At 42.2% G+C, this 8,085-nt stretch overlaps 1 protein-coding gene and 1 non-coding gene across 5 annotated transcripts in view; one reads left to right on the forward strand and one right to left on the reverse strand.

Moving 5' to 3' along the window:
- Positions 1-3,690: 3,690 nt before the first annotated feature.
- Positions 3,691-3,772, reverse strand: TRNAS-GCU (transfer RNA serine (anticodon GCU)). The gene has a single exon. It is a non-coding gene; the product is annotated as a tRNA-Ser (tRNA).
- Positions 3,773-3,886: 114 nt separating this feature from the next.
- KNL1 (kinetochore scaffold 1) overlaps positions 3,887-8,085 on the forward strand; it is a 70,266-nt gene continuing 66,067 nt past the window's right edge. Inside the window, exons 1-2 of one of the 4 annotated variants that reach the window (XM_040492298.1) lie at positions 3,887-4,239; positions 4,457-4,578. The gene's annotated coding sequence lies outside the window, so the exon portion shown is untranslated. Of the gene's footprint in view, positions 4,244-4,274; positions 4,579-8,085 lie in introns of those variants that run through there. The other 3 variants (XM_040492300.1, XM_040492297.1, XM_040492299.1) reach the window with 3 other exon arrangements.

Genomic DNA, 8,085 nt, shown 5'->3' on the forward strand with positions numbered 1-8,085 from the left:
CCCCGGCTTACATATGCACACTCTCCCTCTCTCCCTTTCTCTCTCAAAAATAAGTAAACACTAAGAAATTTTTTAGAAATCTGGGTCATTGTTCCTCCTCAATGTGATGGGAAGGAAAGGTGTAACTGGTTGTTGTTTGCTAATTATCCATAGCTACCTCAGCAGAAGACACAAAGCAAGGGGATCTAGCAAGTGTTGTTCCCCAGTCTATTGGCATTTATTCATGTTGTCCTTCCTAAGCAAGGTTACTATAAACTGAGTTTTATCATAAGGTTACTAAAAACTTTCAGTTTTTGCTCTATTAATCTTCAATATGAAAACATTATTTAGTTTTCAACTCAGGAGGCATTCGCAGAAGCTGTTATAGCAAGAGGGATGCTTTCACATAATAGCATGCAGCTCAGGGAATTATTTGAGCAAATAAAAATGTTTCTGGTTGGTGTTGCAGGCACAGAGAACACCTAGATTCACTCTCGAACTTCTTCAGGCCTTGTCATGACTGTTTTCCTATAACTGGTTCTCCAGTGAGACCATACTTCCTAATGGTGAGGAACAGACTAAACTCACTTCTGTCATTGCCTGGCTCTCCAAACCAATCTTTGTGAGCCCTGCAGCTCAAGGTCTGGGTTTTCCTTGCAAGAGTTAATAAAGTGGAGGCACACCAAAAAAAAAATTTTTTTTTCATTTGGTTTCAGTTCTTCCTTCAAAGCTCTGCCCTGTCACCAACTAAACACCGGACAGTTCTTCCCAGAGCACCTCATTCTTGAGAGTGGGTTTTCCTGAAACTGGATTTGGAGAATGAAGACCCACTCCCTGGCACTGAAAAGTAAAAGAGCTGAAATATCTTGGCAGTGCTTTTGACTGTGCAATGATTTTTTCTCTTGTGTTCTTCCAGCGGTTGAGGAGTCCTGCAATAGTTCAGGATAGGCCTTGTGAAGAAGAACCCCGGTGTTGATAGAGAATCGTCTCCCTGACCTGTGGTGTATTGACAAATTTCTGGGAGTGATGGGGGGGATCTTTCTAAAGGTAGGAGGCATTGCTGTAGAAGTCCCTTGTCCAAGTCTTGCAGTTGCAGTTGCGCCAGTAGATGGCGCCTCTCTTTTACTGATGTACTACAAATTTATTTCTCCGTTGCTAACCCCAGGTCCACCCGCCCCCTTCCCCGCCCTTCTCAGCGCCCATCGTGGCCCTTTAAATAATCTGGGACGTTTTTGATTCTTTTGATTCTCTTAGAAAAAGTTAAAATAGGCACAGTTATTACAGGTCAAGAGATTATAGAAAATGCAAAAACTGGGATTGTCATGGCGAGTATCGCTGCAATTTCATACGAAAGAAACCACAATGAACTAAGCATGAAAACAGGTAAAGAACTGAAGACTGGAAAAGTGAGCCTCCACTCACATTTTTTTTTTTTTCTCCAGACACTTTCATTGCCTTGTATTATCAGGATTTCTACAGCTGAAGATTTTCCTTTGGGAAAGCAATCCACTTGCTTTTTATTTGTACAGACTGGACTCATGAATAGACTCTCAGTTTTCCATAGGCACTGGTCACTGCCAGAAGCAGGCAGAACTCAGAGAAATGATGCAGGCTTGCCAGTCTTTAGAGAGGTTGCAGTCCTAATGGGCAATTTAAAAACTGTCTGGCAAGGGCTGGGGGAAACCCAGGGAGTTACAGTAGCAACTAGTAGGAGTGCAAAGGCCCGACAGCAAGAGAGAGAGCACAGGGTCCAGTTGCAGGGAATCCAAGAAGGAGCTGCAGGTTGCAGGGCAAGGGGGAGGCTGGTTGATGTGGATGATGTCTAAGCTGAGATCTGAAGGAGGAGCAGGAGCCAGCCAGGCTGGGGTGAATTGGAAGGAGGTACAGGGGAGTAGGAACATGTTTCAGGGAGAGGAGTGGGAACAGCATCTGTGTAGAGAGAGAAAGGCCTAGTTCAGGTTAAGGTCAGTATCTTCACGGTGCTTTAGAAAAGTCTCCTCAGAGATTCTTACCCGTTTTTGTGACATAGACCCCTTTGGCAGTCTGCTGAAGTCGTTGGGTCCCTTCTCAGAATATTGTTTTTAAATGCATAAAATTAAGTTTGTTGGAATTCAAAGGCAACAGTTCTGTTGGAATACAATTATCAAAATATTTTTAAAATCTGTGTTACAATAATATAATAATGTATGTACCTTCAGGAATGTGTAACATTACAAGATGTATTGGCAAGTGTAATAACTATTATTTTGAAATAGTTATGAGCATGTAAGGGGATATAAAAATTTATTAAAATATCTGTGATTTCTCTTGGTAACAAAATCACAGGCAACATTAATATTACTGTAGTTTATTGCTTACCTTTACTGAAGGCAGTGCTTTCAATGATAGATTAGTGAAAATAAAGATGCATTTTTTCCTCCAACCAAATAACCAATTGAATTCTATCCATAGACACTTTATGAGTGTGTGGAAATCAGACCAAAAACCTTTCTTAACAGCAGGGTGGTGAATGGATTGAAAGAGCAAGACTGAAGACAGTTGCTGGGGTGAGCCAAAGCCCTCAACTCAGGGAAGCATCAACATTCCCAAGGGATTTGGATTTAAGGAGGGAGGAACCAGTGGTGCCAGCAGAGCAGGGGCTTCTGCCTTCCACTCTCAGTGCTGCAAACCTTGCGGAAGCACCAGCCAGGTGCCAGGTTCTGTGGCATTATGCAGCGTGCTCAGCCTTGTGAGAGAGAGAACATGTAAATCATTTCTGCAAGGGATTAATGAGCACTAAATACTAATCTCTGTCATGGTATTGGATGCTGATTAAGACCCACCGGAGTTCGACAGACTTGGGTTACACTGCCCTTTCTTACACAGTTACAGAAGCTGTATAGCCTCCGACAAACTTATCTTTCAGTGTACTCATCTGTAAAAAGGAGTAATAAAAATGTCTATCATGATCATAGGGTTATGATGAGTTAAAGTGATATAATTCATTGTGGCGCCTGTAGATAATAAATAGAGGATAAACAAAGGCTAAATATGAGTTGAATAAATCTGCCTGATGACCTTTGAAGAGGAGAACCCCTCTCTTTTCTTTTTCTCTCCCCTGTGCCTCCCTCTCAGCTTAAATCTGAGAGAGAATTTAACACTTTCTTCTCTGGGAAGGTAGCCGTGTTTCAGGTCTTCACTCTCTGGCTTCTAGATACTGCCAAGGTTCCATATGTTGTCAACATATTTTTAATGTTTCCCAGTGTATACTTTTCTTGAGCACATGCAGCCTGCTGGGAGCTGGAAGAGAATCTTCAACACTGTGCCTCCAAGTGGCTTTTGCAGTGAAACCTGGTATTTCATAGCAAGGACAGGTATTAAAAACCTTGGGGTAAGAGTTTATAGCAATTAAACTCCCTCACTCAGAAGCTAGGTTAATTAAGACGGAGCAGACCAGCATTGGAATATATAGGGATGGCAATAACGGTAGAATTCTATGCACTGTTGCTTGTTTCATATAAAAAGAAACTAAATCAAGCACACATGTGTTCTGGAATGTTTCTTTCCCTGTCTTCTTTATCTGTGAGGTTAGAGTGCTGCAAAAGACAGCTTTTGGCCAAGCCTGACATTGGTGACGCCAGAATAAATTGACTAGTAAATCCGTAACTGGAATTATCAACTATTTTCACTTGCATAAGTTTAGGTCAGTCCGAGGCAAAAAAAGGCCGCAACCGACGAGGATGGGATTCGAACCCACGCGTGCAGAGCACAATGGATTAGCAGTCCATCGCCTTAACCACTCGGCCACCTCGTCCCAGAAGCCTAGTGCTTCCTGGTAGCTATAGGGAGTAACACTAGGGGGATATGACGCAATGTTATGGAAGCCGCCATTTTGTACGGAAACAAAGATCCGACATTGTTATAGCAAGTAATCAAAAGAAGATGGCTGCTCCCGTAATGTGAGGGATCTACAATAGGGAGGGACCAAGGAAAATTCGGTTGCAAACGAGATAACCTTGAAAGAAGTAAAACTGATACACAGACTGGGAAAGAAGTTTGCTTAAAGGAGTCGGGTACTGGGTTGTTCCGGAGCCTAAGGGGCGGAGCCGACGCGTAGAGCAGCTTTGCGCATGTGCAAGAGCTAGGCGGTTAGATTTGAATACCTCACCGAGGCAGTCGGGGCGTTGTGAGGTGAAGTTGGTGGGTGGCTGCGGGCTCTTTCTGAGGAGCGCGCGGACCCCAAAAAAGTCTGAGGAGCATTTGTCAAGCAGTTGGACTGCGGTGGGTAAAGAGAATGATTCTTTCGTTCCAGGGTTCCGTGGCGGAGGCTTTAGGTTTTTTCTGGGCGCTCTGAAGGCCCGGCGGTCGGAGGTGGGGACGCTCCCTCCCTCTTCCTTGGCGGCCTCCGAAAGCGCTGGGCCGGGAGTAGAAGTTTCTGCCTGCTTGGGGGTCCTTTGCTCACCCGGGCTTGCACTTTGTGCGCCTTTCTCCTCCCTAGCACTTCTCCCTCCACACCTGGGCCCGTCGGGCCTGCTTGGATTGCGGGTCCGCGGCGCCCCGCCTTGCCATCTCTTCTGTCAGCGCTCCCGGACTCTTCCTCGCTCCCTGCGACTCCCGGCGGTTTGTATTTCCCACTCTGTCTTTTCGTAGCTATAAATGAAGTGACAGCGATGAGTGGTTTTAAGTGCTCGACTGGTCGTAGTTTATTTGCAGTGTCTGATCCGTGTGCTAGCAGCAGTGAGCAGACATTCGGTTTCATGCGGTAACAAGAACATTAACAAATAAAGCCAGTATCAGTACGCCGCAGACGAGTTTTGGCAAATCTCCCTGTGTCATTTGTAGCTCGGAGTTAAACGCCCGTTTTCTTGCTGCTTATCTCAGTAATAGAGTTTAAGAAAAAATTTTCTCAAAACAGTATTGCCAATTGGATTTTTAGAGATAAAGTTGTAGAGATACGACAGAGAAAACCAGAGCAGAGCTTTTCACTTCAGTTGAATTGGATGACTCGAATTCCTCAGATATTTATTGGGTTCCCTGTCTTGTGCTAGGGCCGGGAGCGAATGATGCAGAGTCCCTAATCTGGAGGAGTTTACACACAGTCCAGAAAGGGAAATGGTTAATATACACAAATATTTAGAATACAAGACAATGTAAAGGATGATAGGAAATTGTAAGGTGGTATGGGAGCACGGAAAGGGGAAAGCTTATTGGATGCTTTAGACACTGGAGACTAAAGGAGGCTTTGTGGAGAAAGGGGCATATGAGGTGGAACTTGTAGAGAAGGATGCTTTGCAGAGTCGAGTCAGCCTAAAATTTTGCTAATTAAAGCGTGGGTTCAAAGCAGTATAATTCTTTTTAACTGCGTGAATGAATGGCTGGAAATGTATACAAGATGACACAGATACAGTGTTTGGAATGGTAGTATCAATGACGTGTTTGATGCTAAATAAGAGCATACAAGATGCTCTAGATCTTGATAATGCTGTCCAATAAAGCTTTCAGTGATAATGGTAAGGTTTTAGATTTGTGCTGCCCAACGTGGTTACCATTAGTCACAAATGACAACTGAATGCCTGAAATGTGGCCATTGTGAGTGAAGAACTGAATTTTCAATTTTATTTCTTTTAAATTAAATTTAAATAGCTATTGTATTGGACAGCACAAGTCTAGAGCCTGTATTAGTGGACACCATGGAATACCTTAACTCTAGGTTAAGGTATTGGTATTGGTATTGGTAACTCTACCAATACTCTAGGTAGTGTAAATGCAGGAGTAGGCAAAGAGCCAGATAGAAAATATTTCATGTTTTGCAGTCTACGTGGTCACCTGGTCACCAGCATTGTCTCTGTTGCATGTTCTTTGTTTTTTGTTTTGTGTTCTTTTTCTTTTGTCTTCTACAACCCATTGAAAATGTAAGAAAAAACACTCATATAAGGGCTCCTTTGGCCCAGTAGCTATAGTTTGCACACCTCTGGATTATTTAGACTAGTAATTACCAAACTTTTTTGGCTCAAGGTGCCCGAAGGTCAAAAAACAACAACAACAACAAACACACACAAAAAACAAAAAACACATAATAGTTCCATTTATTTATTAAGTCATTAGGTCCAAACAACTTAAAAAATTAAGTTGTAATAAATTTATGTCCTAACTGCTTAGTAGCCATTTGAAAAAAAAAATAATATGCATAAATTGAAGGAAAAGATAATATATTTTCTTCTTAAGTAATCTCAATTATTTACTAATTGGATATGTTTGCCTGTTGAACACTACACAACTTCTCAAATCTTGGAATCATACTGGACACTGCCACCCTCGTCTCCTGTACCACGTTGATAAAAAATATGTGCTTCATATCATAGTAACTGCCAAAAATCCGACTTGGCAATAATATGTTATCAAAACTAATGTAATACAAATGGGTACTGTTTTGAATAAGCAGTATTCATGGTGCCCGACAGATGTCAAGAATTGCTGTTTCTCTCAAAAATTTAAAATCCTAGGACACTTCTGTGAGTATGCTGTAGCACCCTTGGGTGCCAGGTGCACACTTTTACAACCAATCAATAATTAGTTAATGTGAGAGCAATAAAGAGTTCAACCATAACAGAATTTTATAAATGAAGCTTAACATGATCTGGGGTACCTATTTCTGTTGAAAGTGGAACTTACAGTTATATAACAATTTTTTTTTTAAAGGAGGACCTAAATAAGCTTTGAATCTCATTTAATTAAGTGCTGCAGACCAGTAGGTCTGCAGGTTAGATAGGACTATTTCAAACAGTGAAGATGTTTAGGTGATCTTGATTTTATAGTATTGAATATTTTTGTCTGTGAATTTTGGTTTTTTAATTTTTTTTATTTAAAAAAAAATTTTTTTTTCAACGTTTATTTATTTTTGGGACAGAGAGAGACAGAGCATGAACTGGGGGAGGGGCAGAGAGAGAGGGAGACATAGAATCAGAAACAGGCTCCAGGCTCTGAGCCATCAGCCCAGAGCCTGACGCGGGGCTCGAACTCACGGACCGCGAGAGATCGTGACCTGGCTGAGTCGGACGCTTAACCAACTGCGCCACCCAGGCGCCCCTGTTTTTTTTATTTAAACATTTTAAAAAATGTTTATATTTATTCTTGCTAGAGAGACAGAGTGTGAGTTGGGGAGGGGTAGAGAGAGAGGGAGACACAGAATCTGAAGCAGGCTCCAGGCTCTGAGCTGTCAGCACAGAGCCCCATGTGGGACTTGAATTCACGAACCCATAAGATGATGACCAGAGCCAAAGGCCAACACTTAACCGACTGAGTCACCCAGGCACCCCTCTGTGAATTTTGAATGTGTCACTGAATTTAAAAATATTCTCAAAAGGAGAAAAACTATGGAAGTCAGTGATGGTAGAGGTAACTTAAAAGAATTGTGTAATTACTCATTCAAATATTTATTGAGCTCCTATTATGTACAAAGCATGTGCTAGTTTCTCAGAATATAATAGTGAGGGTAAGAGACACCAGCCTTATTCTCATAGGGTTTATTAATGGGTCATAGGTAGTTTGGGGGAGTAACAGGAATAATTACTTTATGTAACAGACTTTTAAATTGTAGTTGTGGTAATGCTACAAAAGAGACATACACAATGCTACAAAGGGTGCTTTTCGTGGCTTTTTTTGCCAAAAGAGAATAACAAATATAAATTCAGTGGCTCGGGAAAGAGCTTTGTGTGTGCAGGAATGGAAATGCCAATGTGGCTAGCATAGTGAGGAAGACAGTAGCATCAGGTGAAGTGTGAAGTCTGAGAGGAAGGTGGAGACCAGATCTTGTAGAGCTTTGTAAATCCTGGTGAAGAGTTTATTCTCAGTACTATGGGAAGCCATTGAAGGGTTTTAAGTAGGTGAGTCTCCTAGATGTAACTTATGTTTAAGAAGATAACTGTCAGGGTACTTGGGTGGCTCAGTTGGTTAAGCCACTATCTCTTGGTTTCGGCTCAGGTCATGATCTCACGGTTCATGGGAACAAGCCCTAGGTTGGGCTGTGCACTGCTGCACTGACAGCATGGAGTCTGCTTGGGATATTCTCTCTCTCTCTCTCTCTCTCTCACTCTCACTCTCTCTCTCACTCTCTCTCTCTCTCTCTCT

The sequence above is a fragment of the Herpailurus yagouaroundi genome, unplaced genomic scaffold, assembly GCF_014898765.1.
Source record: "Herpailurus yagouaroundi ecotype Mexico unplaced genomic scaffold, PumYag 184, whole genome shotgun sequence".
NCBI lineage: Eukaryota > Metazoa > Chordata > Mammalia > Carnivora > Felidae > Herpailurus > Herpailurus yagouaroundi.